Raw genomic sequence first — 13666 nt, forward strand, 5'->3', positions numbered from 1 at the left:
GTTTTCAGGGTAATGAGTTCATTATTTTCTGCCTCAGAATAGAAGTACCTCTTATTTGGTAACTTGTACAAAACCACTAAATATCTAGAAGTATTTGGGTCAAAACGCCATCTGTAAATTAGAAGCAAGTGCAGTCTTTGTCAGTGAGTTTTGAAGAATATCACTGCTGTCCCCTTCCCCTTCCCTCAAAAAAAAAAAAAAAAAAAAAAGATATACAGATGGATTGAAACTTAATTGTACAAAAAGGTGAAATATAATGTGATCAGAGAATACTAAATTGATTATATAGTATAATCAATTACATCTGTCAATTTCTAGTAAGTTTCCAACAAGAATTGGAAAATAAAATAACATTTCTAGTTAGGATTGTTAAAAGACAAAAAAAAAAAAAACCTTTAAAAATATATAAAAAGGAAAAAAATGAAGGCTAAAAATGAGTGATATTTCCAGGTTCAATTCTTCCTTATTCTTTTAGAAATGTATAAATAGCCATCGTGCCTCTTCTTTACCTTGGCAGATGCTACACTAGGAACATAAAATTCTAGTGCAATTGCTAAGAAAAAATAAAATTATATATATATATATATAGTTATCGACCGACTGTATCTTGAAGTGTTAAATTTTGCCCTAAATAAGACCCTTTTCTCTTCCTTACAGGTTTGTCTGTCACTAATCCTAAAAGTGAAATGTATTAGTTTAAAATGCAGTGCTATTTTAATGCTAAGTCAAATATTCATTAAGTTCTAGTTGCCCTGAACAGGAGACAGAAAGTGGTATCCACCACTGGAAACAAATATTTAATCTAGCAGTTGCAGAATCATTATGATAGTTTCTCAGGTGACAGCAGTAGAAATAAGTTAAATGGGAATTGCAGCATTATAAAATGGCGTTTTAGTTGTTATTGTGTAGATTATTGTAGTTCAGATTGCTGATCAAAGAATTAAGAATTGAGAATAGACTGTGTAATAAGGAAATGTGCATATTGTTAAGGTTGCTTTAGCATGAAAGAGTGGCCAAAGTTTCATTAACATTGCGGTCTCAATCATTGGGTTAACTGCAGTAACATAATGCAGTGCAATTCACCTCATTACTCCTGGGTAAGCCACACTAGCTAAAATCATGAAAAAACTAATCTAAGTAAATGGGAGATGATACTAGTGGCAATTACTACATCAAGAACCTACGAAATTTTAAAAACAAATTGCAGGGAAAGATTGGTTTAGATTTCAGATAGAATAAAAGTATCTTGTGCTCAGAATAGATGAGGAAAAATGGATAAAACAAATACAGAATCTTGAACAAACAGCCCTAATAGTTTTTTTTTGTTTGTTTGTTTGTTTTTTATCTGTCATCAAATAAATTTTGAATACGGCAACCAATTTGCAGTATCACCCTACAGAAATTCATGTAGCTACAAAAGGATCATAAATGACAGGATGAAATATTTGCCGACTGTATAGCATTCATTAATCTTTGAGCTGAACAAATCCAGGCTGACTGCAAGAAAACAAGAGATAGAAGTTATGACATGAACCAGGTTCTCTGGTATTTTATAGGAATTAATGGAAATACTGTAAATATTTCAGTCTTTAAGCACACTTGCACTGCACTAAAGATTGTTGTAGAAGATAGTTTGCTATATCATTGCAAAACAAATATAACTTCCATGAGTTAGATAGCTTTACATATTAAAGCTATGCAAATGTATCTGTTACTTAGAAATTCTCTTTATCTGAAAAATGAAAAAATATTCAGTTTTCTTATGGAAGAATATACATTGTTCAATGTTGCTTTAGGCAGAAATTCTCCATAATTTTCCAAGGCAATATTGGTGTTAGTAGGCTGATTGTAAAAATTCTGATGGATACCTTCTTAGAATAGCAATTTTCTCTATCAGCTAGATTTAATGAAGAATTTTTTAATGTGTTTGTGAGAGAGTAAAAAATGTTTTTGGAGAAATGCATCAATTTTGACTATTCACTCATGTTAAGAGCTGAATTTCTAGATTCTCATTTTCAAACATAGTTGGAGTCCAGTGGTCCTAAGTACCCTTTATAGCAGCTACCGCAGAGCTCACCTGGGATGTGCTAGAGAATAGCTGTAGTACTTTTTTTCCACAGGTGTGTGGAGTGTGGATCTGTGTGGCCAACCACCAGCATTACTACCGGAGTATGCAGGTAGAGAGCAGTGTGCAGACATCCCTGGTTACATTGGTGGCATGCAGGTGGTGCAACTCAGTAATTTTTCCTTTAAACCGTACTCATGTACTCTGTTAGTACTGGTGTTAGATGACTGGTGTTACCTACAGGCATTTTGCAGTGTGTTCTTTGTGTATGTGTGAGTCTCTTTAGAATACTTTAGAATACTTTATGATGAATTTAACAGGTTTTGATAGTACTAACACTTATCAACATGAGTTGATATCATATTCACAGAACTATTTTCGAAGGGACTGCATTTCAATTCAACAGCAGTAAGTAGATGTTGCATGTGTATGTAGATTTTGTGATACCCAGTGCACTCACTTCCTTGATAGCTCTTAATCATTGCTAAATAGATTTGAAATTTTATTGGTTTACATAATAGTTGCATATAATTCAGGTATGTAACCAAACTAAATATGTTTATTTAGTTTATTTGATATTATTTATAACCATCTAACTTGTTTTGCTTTTGATTTAATTAATGCTTTGTTATTTTTTCCCAAATTTTCCATTTTTTCCTCCATTGCCCTCAAATTAAATGGTTAGAAACTGTGTGCTCTGTTTCCTATAAAAATACAGACAACTCACAATATACATGCATGTTTGCTGTATTTGCTGTGATTATGGAAATAGTTTGCATACATATTTGCTGAACTTAAAGATCAAAAAATATATGAATATAGAAGGGTAAGAAAGAAAGATGATTATAATTAAAAATATATATATATTTTTTAAAGCAAAAGTGTTGACATTTACTCTGGTAGTTTTAAATGATGCTAAATGTTGCTAGTTTATAAATTATAAACTAGCAACAGATTTTTTATTTAATTTTATTTCATGAATACTTTTCCTGAATCATGTTAGCATATTTTTAAAAAATAAGAAACTCTCACATCTTTTACAGTGATTATTGCAAAAACATATTAAAAAAATAAAAAACTAGAGAAGTATAAAAAGCCATGCAGTGTGTCTGGCATTTTCATTAATGTGTTTGGTTCCTTTCTGATATATATAACCTGGTTCTTTATTCTGCTGATCAGCATTGAAGATGTACAGCATAAAACTGATGTGATAATACACTTGTTAGTGTCAGCATTTCTGCCTCATGTTGCTCAGTTTGGTCATCTAGGATAATCATATGTCATTGTGTACTATGCCTGTAGGAATAGGAAGAGTATGTCCAAAAATTACAATCAAATTTTCAAAGGCTTATTGAAGTAACAGTGTTCTTGTGCACTTCCCATTTGGATCTTAATTTAGGATAGTGCTTTAGAGCCTCAGTTTAAGTTTGGGAAAGTTTTTGTTTGTTTGTTTGTTTGTTTGTTTTCACGATTTAACAATTTTTTTTTTGCTGAATTGGAAATGTGTTTTAAAAATTTTGTCTTTAATTTACGCCACTCTCAAAACTATGAGAGTACACTATAGGTCAGTTTATGACCACAGTTATATTCACTATATTTTGAAAGACACATTTAAGCATAAGCTTTATTTTAAACAAGCAAGTATATCTGCTGAACCTATTGATTTCAAAGATTTGGCGCCTGAATTTTCTTATAAAACAGGTTGTGTTCAGCATTATGGTTCCCATTCACTTAGTGGGTTTCTTTTATGAAACAGCACGGTAGTTTTAAAATCTCTAAATATTTTTCTGTAGTTACAAAATCAAGTGTTCTCTACAAATAAAAAGTTGTGATCCATTGTGTCACATACTATATTTCACTGTTTTTCTGCCCCCCTTGAGAAACTTGTATATCAATCAAAATAATCTTTTAGAAGGTTCAGAACTTTTTTGCTGATTTTACAACAAACTTATTTTCTTATTTTCAGTGTTCTGTTTAGTAAAAGAAAATTAAATCAAAGAAATAAATTCACAGGTACCTAATTTATGTGCCTGTGGTATTCCTAAAGGAACTTAGTGCAGGTTTCACAAAGCAGTCTGGACTGTTTCTGTACATGGATTACTGATATTAGAGAAAAAATCTGTAATTTAAAGGCTTAATAACCTTGGACAAATTTTTCTGAGTCAGGAAGTCCCAATTTTGGATGTTCAGTTATCAGCAACAAAATGACCAAGCTGGGACATGATATCTTGAAAACATGGTAAAATCTAGTTTTACCTACGTAATGCCATGGCTTCTGTGAAAGAGCAACACCTTGCAAAATTTTGTTAAGTCCAATACAAATGAATACAGAAGTCTACAGTCTCTGAATCATTTCAGTATGAAATGCAACAAATATCAGTGTTTATCTTAAAAACATACATCACAGTTTTCTGCCACAAAACTACTTGCTAAAACAAAATCTCAAATCTAATGCATTACTGAACAGTCTATATTTGGATATGTAGTTACTTCATATACACCTGGTCCCAGAACTATTTAGTCACGCTAACATTCATTCTCTTCCTGGCATGAAAGTTGCGGGAACATTTGGATTTACTAATATTCACAACTTCAGAAGTTTTAGCACCATACTTCTAAGTTTTTCTCTCAAACCATTATCTGTCCACTGTGCTATTTTGTTTGCAATACTTTTTGGTGGATTTTTTTCCAAAAAAGTCTCATAATGTGTTGGTGAATTTATGCCCTTGAGATACATTCCAGATGTTTTACGGGAGCAAAATTATGCTACCTGAGGTTCCTCCATGTTGGCATCCTAGAAGTCCACCTCAATCAGCTAACACATCTGCTCTCTCAAGTTATGTATGACATAATGTTAAGAATTCATGTTAAGAATGAATGCAGCTTTTACTCTGTTCCTGCGATGAACTGAACGTTGATCAGGTTCTATGCCTACGCTCAATATAATTATCCCAGTGGTCCCAAAATACTTGCATTAGCAAGTAATGAAAACTCAGTTTAATGCACCAAGACGTTGTCCTGCTCCCTTTTCATAGCAGATTTTTCCTTATTTTTATCAATAACGGAAAGCCAATTCTAGTCTATGTGCCTGACTCTGGCCCTTTAGAAAGGAGCCTATTTTATAGCAAAGGATCTATAATTAACTGAACATCTATTTCTATTTGTTGTTGGATGTCTTTATGCCCCACAGTTTCTCGTTGCAGGAGAATGAAGACATCTTCTGCCCCTTTTAGTAACGTGCTAGTAACATGGTCTGCAAGACAGAAGTGTGTCAAGCATTATATCTTAGCTTTGTGGTTAGATCAGATATTTTCATTTGATTACTGAGTTGAAACCTGCCTCCCACCAAGATATTTCTCAGCTGTCACCTAAGTGGGGATTAACAATGACATATCAGGGGAAAAAAAAAAATATATGTGTATATATATATATATATATATTTATCCTGGAAGACATGATTTCTGAGTATCATTGAGTAAAGCCTCTGACTCATTTTCTGAGTTCTTCCTCTTCCAAATCCTCATCATCAATGTGCTTAGAGTTGTGAAGACACAGGTAGACTCTAAGTAAAAAACTTTTTTTTATGCCTTGTTTTAGGGCACATTCACATCTCCAGCAAATTCCGGTATTCTGTGGCTCAGTATAGATTCACATATACAGTTGGACTTACCTTTTAGCTTACATTTTCTTTCTAAAGCTTGCTAGAAGTCTAACAGCCTCAACAATTAACTACTAAAAAATCAATATCTCCCCATCTTGCAGCATACAGATGTGCTGTGATGAGCTCTGCAACATTCATTAGAAGACCTTTTCATGAAGGGATACAATGACATTTTGTACTCAGCTAGGTAGAAGTCTGTTTGGATGAAGTAAACTTTGCTTTCTTTGAAATGAATAATGATGGTTATTTTAAGAGGTCTTGAAAAGGGTAAAATACCTGCTTGGGTTCTTGTCTAATAACCTTTGTACAATGCTGTGTTCTTTCCATCATGAAAGACACTGGTGATAGATACAGTCATACAAGAAAGAAAAATAACCTCCATCCTTCCTAGCACAGGCAAACTGTATCAAGGAGCTTAATGAGTTTTAACTTCATAGCTTTATTTGGGAGAAAGCAAAGCCAATCCCAAGCTATATTACTATTGAGATAAAGAACCATGTTTAAATTGTTGCAGGTTAATCTAGTGTAAAGCTATTTTAGATGAAAAAGTAGTAGTTCTAAACCTATTTTGAAAATGATGTTATGATAGTAGAGTATGGAAATTTTCATTTAGTGTGGGTGTACAGAAAGCCTTAGAAAATGTTGATTATGTTTTCTCAATTCACTGTGGAAAATTTGGCGTAATATGTTAATTCCCTAGTAGCTTACACCAGTAACAATGTCTTTCAAGTTTTTCTCATCTGTATTTAAATTTTCTAAGCTCTGCGGTCACTGCTGATGGTGCTGCCCCTTTCTACATTCTTAATATATCAAAATATCAATACTGTTGTGAATTATTTGTAGAGCTACGATAAATATCCCCACTGAATTCAGACAAAAATAAAAATCTTAATCTGAAATAAATCTTAAAAAATCTTAATCTGAAATAAAAAGTTTGACATCACTAGAAGGTTTACTCAGGTTCAAAATGGAAGACATACATGCTGATCTTTCAGCCTCTTTCATCTTTCAATGATGCAGAGCTGATGAAATCATTTGGCCTTTCCTTAAATTCCAGAGACTTATACTTTGTCAGTTAAGGTTAATAATTAATAAAAATAGAGAATTAGAGGGAAACATTTTCTCAAAAACACTCCATGATCATTTTTTGAAGGATACCACTATACGGGACTTAAAGAATAAGAATAAACTACATCTACATTGTTTACTTTTCAGAAAAGGGGGAGAGAAAACAAACAAACAAAAAAAAAAAAACAGCTTGCAGGGTTTTTAACCTTTTGTGCATCAAACCTGCATTTCATGCATCAGTGAAAAGAAATATTTTTGAATTTACTTAGGAGAAAGCCCAGATTATATATTTGGGTACAGTGGGAATTAGTTATGTCTGTAGAAAAACAAAAAGACTGATGGACATATCAAAAGAAAGGAAACTCAGAAACCTGGCAAGCAGTTGCCGTACATAATCAACAAAAAGTAAGCTGCTCTTGTTGTGGTCTGGTAGAAAAAGCCAGCACATAGCAACATACCATATAAAAATAATAATAATAATAATAAAAATTAATAAGTTCTGGGATATGGTCTTTGCTATACAAGTTACCAAAACTAGATACAATTATGTAAGTCTGAAATAGAATATATAAAGTTCAGGAAATGTGTTCTGATCTTATTAAGGGTACTTTTCCCAGCCACCACCAGCACTTTATCTTTCAGAGCTTGTACTTAAGAACAAGTCATCTCTAAAAAGGAAAAGCTAAAGAGCACATTGCTATTTTGGAGATAGTTGGTGATATGATAAATTAAGGGATTCCAAGGCAATAGAGATGTACATAATTTACATCAGTTTTTATTTCAGTGTATTCAGGGCTGTGACATTATTTTGTGGACATAACTGCACTGACACATCAAAATCCACTACAGAAAATAACTGTTTAAAGGCATTAGTCACATCACACTGATGCACAGACCTTCAGTTTCTGAAAGACTTCATTTTTTGGCTAGGGTTTAACTACAAATGGCCTTACATGATGATGTACTGTAGGAATCTGACCGGGGATGGAGTCTTACAAGACTGCTTCCTTTTTTGTGATCAGACAGGAATGAGGGAAGAGAGTGAGTGGAGTCTTGTTATTAGCCAACTGAATGTGTCAGGCATTGCTAGGCAGGAAGAGGTCTGGAAGGGAATGCTGTGTGTCGTTTGCTGGAGATTTCAGTGCATGGTTATGCGGCCATGAAGTATCTAGAACAATAGAACCTAGACCAAATTGATAGATTGTGTCTATTACATCCTATAATTTATGTATTGCAGTTTAAGATTACACTGGAGAAGTAATCTTGATTCTTAACAGAAAATAGCAATCCATTACTGTCTAAATCCAAATCTGCCTGTCCTTGGAGAGAGTAAACACACACTGCCCCTTAAGACAAGGATATATTCATTTACAATTTAGGAAAATAATAACTACTTCCTGTTGCCAAGAATACTTTATTTATTTATTTATTTATTTACCTACTACCTGCACTCTAGTGTAGATGTGATTTTCCACAATGCCTTTTAGTCATTATTCCCACAGCATGTGTGTGAATATTTATGATTCTGCTCTTTTCTGGATGTTCTTCAATAAAACTAGTGTCTGGCATTGAAAGGATGATAAAATCAGCAACCTTTCTGAGTGGGTAATGTTACTGCCCAGCAAAAGCTGAGGGACTGGACTTTGTCAGTAGGGATATTTCTAGTCATATATCCGTTTTGAGTCACGACCCATGTTCTGTCAGCAGGTAACAGTATTCAGTTTAAAAGAAATAAAAATTTGATTAGAACAGAATACTGTACGTGTCTATCCTCAGATGGTCCGTTAAGGCTTAAATACTGGGCTTTTACAATCCTCTCTGATTGTGGCATCCACGTTGTTTTGATAATGATCATGCTTGAGAAGTCTTAAGATTTTTAAAGATAAGATTTTGAACATAGTAGAATTATAACTACTGGAATAGTCTGACTGCATGAGTTATATTTTAGTTTCTTTTGATGATTGACTCAATTCACACAAATTAGTGCTTATAAACTAGAAATGTAACAGCAAAAGAGAACAGAATACAGACACTATGGTATAATTTGCCTCTGCTGTTTTATTTGCATCCCCTTTACATTCTAAAACGTTAGCATCTGGTATGTGACCACATACCAAAGTTGTGTATTGATAATGTAAATAGGCCATACTTGAAAGGAAAATAAAAAATGAAAAACAAAAAACATAACTGACAAATATATTTCACTGTTCACCCGAGTACTATTATTGCATTTTTGAAAGGCTTATCCCTAACTTTAAAGCATAGGCTGTACTTGTGTGTATGGAAAGCTGTTTTCTGACTTTTCCAGAATGGCACAGATGATAATTTCAGTTAGTCTTTCCTGCTGGTACTAGAGAATTGGCATTGTATAGTCCTTTGCTATCTTAGGTAATATGCCTCAGCAATGGATTCAGTACTAGTGACTACTCACAAGATGTGCTTGGCAGCATTATACTCCAGATGGTAAACTAAAAAAAATCTGCCTTTCTACAGCAGCAGTAGCATCTGGGTTTGTGGCTGCCTTTCTTGTTGATCTCTGCTCAACCTACTGGGCTCATTTTCTTCTTTTATATCATCACAGATATGAAATTGCTCATGAGAAAGGCTCCTTTTAGGATGCATTTTCTTTTAATGAGAAAAGATTAACTTTCTGATCATCTTGATAAAGTTACAAGTTTGCTTCTGGAAGGAGCAGAATATGAGCCGTGCTTTTACTGTCATGAATCATATTTACCATGGACCAAATATCTGTTAGTGGTTAGAGTACATTAGATGCTTCATTAGAAGACTCCAATTTTCATGTGGTTTGAGAATTAAGCAGTGTAAGTGGGAATGATCTGGAGACCATCTTCAGCAGATTCACACCTGAAATAGAACTGTAAATTTAAATCTACACATTGACTTGTTATAGAGGCCTACATGAAGTTTAGAAAATCAGTATCAAGCTAGTTAAGGAATCTAAAAGGCAAATGTTTTGTAGAGGAACTTGAGGTGCATGAATTTAGGGTGAAGAACACTTATCAAATGTACTGATAGGTTCACTCTATAACAGAATAGCTTGATTGGGATGAAAATAAAGCAACTTTCCCTGTGATAATGAGATGAACCTCTGACGCCAGTCATCGTTTCACATCAGAGTGAAACCTAGTTCTGTCATTACTGATTTTCGTAGGGAAAAAAAAAATGTTGGTGTTTGACAGTGTCTAGAAGGATGGAACGTGTTGGTCAGTCCTTTATCTTTGCTAAAAGTCGTGTGGAAAATATACTCATTTGTCTCTGAACTTGAGATAATCTCTGCTGCTTTAGTATTCCCCACCTAAAATGTTGGTTCGAACAGGAATGTAGATTCCAATAAATGCCTAGGATTTAGAGGTTTAATGGCTACAATGTGCCTTCATGAGTGAGTTTGAAGGAGTTTGGAGTTCTGAGTTAAGGACTAAAACAGTGGGCTTAGCTTAAAAAGTTAAGGCTGTCTACAGCCTTACATGTATGCACCAGGTCAGTTCTTCCCTAAGACTAATTGTGTAACTGATGCTGGTTTGGTGTAACTCTAAGATGAGAACAGGATATAGCCTGTTATATGTGTATGTGAACCCATGCAAAGAAGCAATCAGGACTTCTAGGCAACCCAGGCTGCCCAGGGAGGTGGTGGAGTCACCATCCCTGGAAGTCTTCAAAAGACGTTTAGATGTAGAGCTTGGGGATATGGTTTAGTGGGGACTGTTAGTGTTAGGTTAGAGGTTGGACTCGATGATCTTGAGGTCTCTTCCAACCTAGAAATTCTGTGATTCTATCTTCCACTCCTGAACGCTTCATTGGTAGTTTGGATATGTCTGTGGTTTAAGAAAATATTACAGGCAAAAGAGATTTCAAGAAAGCAGGATATTCAAACTACTTTTTTTTTTTCCCTCTTTATTAACACAAGCACAATATCTTATTATCAATTTAACCAATCATCAATTCTGGAGGTTTGAGTATGAAATTCTGCTTTCACTAGAGGAAGTGAGAGTCTTGCCATTAGTCTGACTGGAATGAGAGTTTTACTGACAAATTTTTATGAAAGGAGCTTGAGTAATCAAGGTCCTTGGATCCCTAGTTTAAATTAAAGCCCAAATTGAACTTTGAAGTAGAATTTCTCCTGCCTATTTCATAGACAGAACTGATTGGTTGAGATGAGTAGTTTAAGTGTTCCTCTGTAATAACTCATAGCAAAAGGTCCAACCATAAATGTCATTATTTGTAATACTTCCAAAGTGATAACAACATTTGCAGCCTCATTTGTCAGGTAAAAGCTCACATTTTTTGTGTGTGATTGGTTTGAAAATCCTGTCTTTGATAATGGCTCTCTGAAAAAACATAAACCATTTCAGTTAACAAACATCCTAGATTGCCTTGGTCTTGTCCAAATGTTTGCTTATTGTAGGTTTAAGTAATTGTGCATTCTGCAAGCAACAGAAGAATAATTCCTGTAAGTACTTGACTTCACAGTAAATTTATCTGTTTCTCAATTATGTTATGTATTGTAGTGGTTCAAATACTCCTTTTTTGAAAAAAGTGTTGGATTTGTTTGTTTGTTTTTTAATTTTGTCTATGAGATTATATTTTACAGACAAAGGTCAAACAATACGAGCTTCTTAATTTTATTGAAAATTAATACATATAGCTTACATAAATTGATGGTGAATTAATAATAAATGCTTCAGAACCCTTGCAGCCCACAATATAATTATAATTATTTAAAAGCCAGTTCCTAAAGATTGTGCTTTATGGACACCTGTAATTTAAAGTATTCGGTTGTACTAAAGAACTGTTTATGTGGTAACAACTTAATATCTTTGAACAACGAAGGCAAGATTTTTTAAGATATTTTTCTCCTCCAATTGATCTATGTTAATACTAACGTGTTCACTATGTAACATGGATGACCCTGTCTCCATCCTGTTCTAATATTCTTCAGCATTTCATCAATGTAAAAGGGAATAATGCACCATATGCATACTTGCTCTGCTGAATAATGCTTCTAGAAACTACAAAAATAGGTAAAATGTGAAATGAATAATGTTACACCATTCTGTTTGTAATGGCACATGACCCTCAGGACTCACCTCCCATATATACTGATATAAATTGGGGTAAGACCTGCTGTTCCAATCTGACAAATAAATTGATGACAGTAAGATAGTCCAATTCAGGACTGGAAAATGGGAGTCTGATAAAGAAACATGGAAGTGGTGTATATGCATTTCAAGTTTGTATATGTATTTCCATACTTAGGCTGCAGAAAAGAGAAGAACAAACAGGGTGCTAAGAGGAGAGTATGTATCTGTGTGTTTGTATCTGGTTTGCCATGACAGGGTTTTTCAGTGTAACACAGATGAACGTGCTTACCCTAAATAAACATGACTGTGTTTATCACAGATGTATGTATATATGTGTGTGTGTTGCAATGCCTCGCTTTTTGCCTATTTAATAGAACAAAGAAAGCTGGGTTTATTACAAAAAAAGGACAGGATGACTTCTGGAATAATATATACTGAAATGCAGGTTGTGTATTAATAATTACTCTTATTGTTGGAGAAGGACCCCATGTCTCTCCCAGAGAGCTGGTCTTCTTTGTCAAAAGCAATATATGTCTCCTAACAAATGATAATGGAGGAAATATCCTCCTCATTTTATATATGAAATGAGACACAAGAAAATGTTGGTCTACCTAATTTTACAGTAGCAGCCTGAGGCATAGCTGGGAAGAGCAGGTGAAGACTGTCCTATGTTACTTATTTGCTTCATCCAGAAAAACATCGTGGTTTCATGAAGGGAAACTGAAATTATCAACAGCACCACCAAACCTCTGTGAATGTTTCTAAGGAACATGCATGCAACTTGGCAGCATAAATACAGTTAAGGTCATTTTCTTATTTCTCCAATAGCTGTTTATACATGCTATTTATATAAACTTGATAGCAGTAATTAATATGCTGGTTGAAACTTTTTTATTGCATGGCTGTAACCTCTCAAACATTCCTTTGTAATATAGACAAACTTACTGAAACCGCTTTCTCAGTGGAAGACTGTGTCCAGTCACACAGAAAATTTTATTTTCAACTAGAGTACTCCCCTAATCTAGCTCAGACACAGCCTACAGAAGTGCTAGCATGGCACAAGGAGGAAGCCAGGTACCCACTGCCTAGAGGAAGGGTGAACAGATGCCCTTCTCAGCAGCAGCCTACAATTAAATTGGCTTAAACAGTTTTTGTTTTTTTTCAACACAATTTCACAAAAGGAGAAAGAAATAGCAACAGCAAGTAAAACATCAAGAAAGGAAATAGAAAGCTCATGTTAACCACCCAGAGAAAAGAAACTGGGACCTCTTGTATCACCAGTAAGACAGAAGTGGTAGGTTTATTTCGACGTTAACTCCATTCCCATTCATATTAATTCCTTTTGTGCAGCAGGAACTAGTTATAAAAATAATTTTGGCTAAACCAAGATAAGAAATGCATCCAAATATACTATTTTACTCAGAGAATTTGGCAACCAATAGGGAGCAGACAAACTTTGCAGGCTGTAAAAGAAAACAAGAAAGTGCAGTCTATGACTGTGCTCCTTGACTTTCCACCCCTGCTTTGGGAAGGGTCTTCTTCACAGATAAAGTAGTTTTCTCTCATTCTGCCCTTGCTGATTTGCTTTGTTTAATGTCTGCATGTACAGCTTTTGTAAGCTGATCCCTCAATTTGCATTCCAATTGTCCAATTTAACTGTGGTAAGGGGAGATATGGCAAAAAGCACTGAGCAATGCAACCACTCAATTAGTCATGAGTTTGGTTTTAGTGCTTCATTTTTGCAGATAATTAGTGGATTATTGTAAGCACAAT

At 34.3% G+C, this 13666-nt stretch overlaps 1 protein-coding gene and 1 long non-coding RNA gene across 17 annotated transcripts in view; both read left to right on the forward strand.

Annotated features, from left to right (window-relative positions):
- Positions 1 to 13666, forward strand: part of SGCZ (sarcoglycan zeta) — a 444923-nt gene that overhangs the window by 265350 nt on the left and 165907 nt on the right. The gene's annotated exons all lie outside the window — the stretch shown is intronic.
- Positions 1 to 13666, forward strand: part of LOC137856292 (uncharacterized) — a 30515-nt gene that overhangs the window by 2265 nt on the left and 14584 nt on the right. For 2 of the 3 annotated variants that reach the window (XR_011096333.1, XR_011096334.1), the window contains exons 2-3: positions 2121 to 2177; positions 2436 to 2473. This is a non-coding gene — a long non-coding RNA (uncharacterized lncRNA). The remainder of the gene's footprint in view (positions 1 to 2120; positions 2178 to 2435; positions 2474 to 13666) is intronic. The other variant, XR_011096335.1, reaches the window with a different exon arrangement.

The sequence above is a fragment of the Anas acuta genome, chromosome 4, assembly GCF_963932015.1.
Source record: "Anas acuta chromosome 4, bAnaAcu1.1, whole genome shotgun sequence".
NCBI lineage: Eukaryota > Metazoa > Chordata > Aves > Anseriformes > Anatidae > Anas > Anas acuta.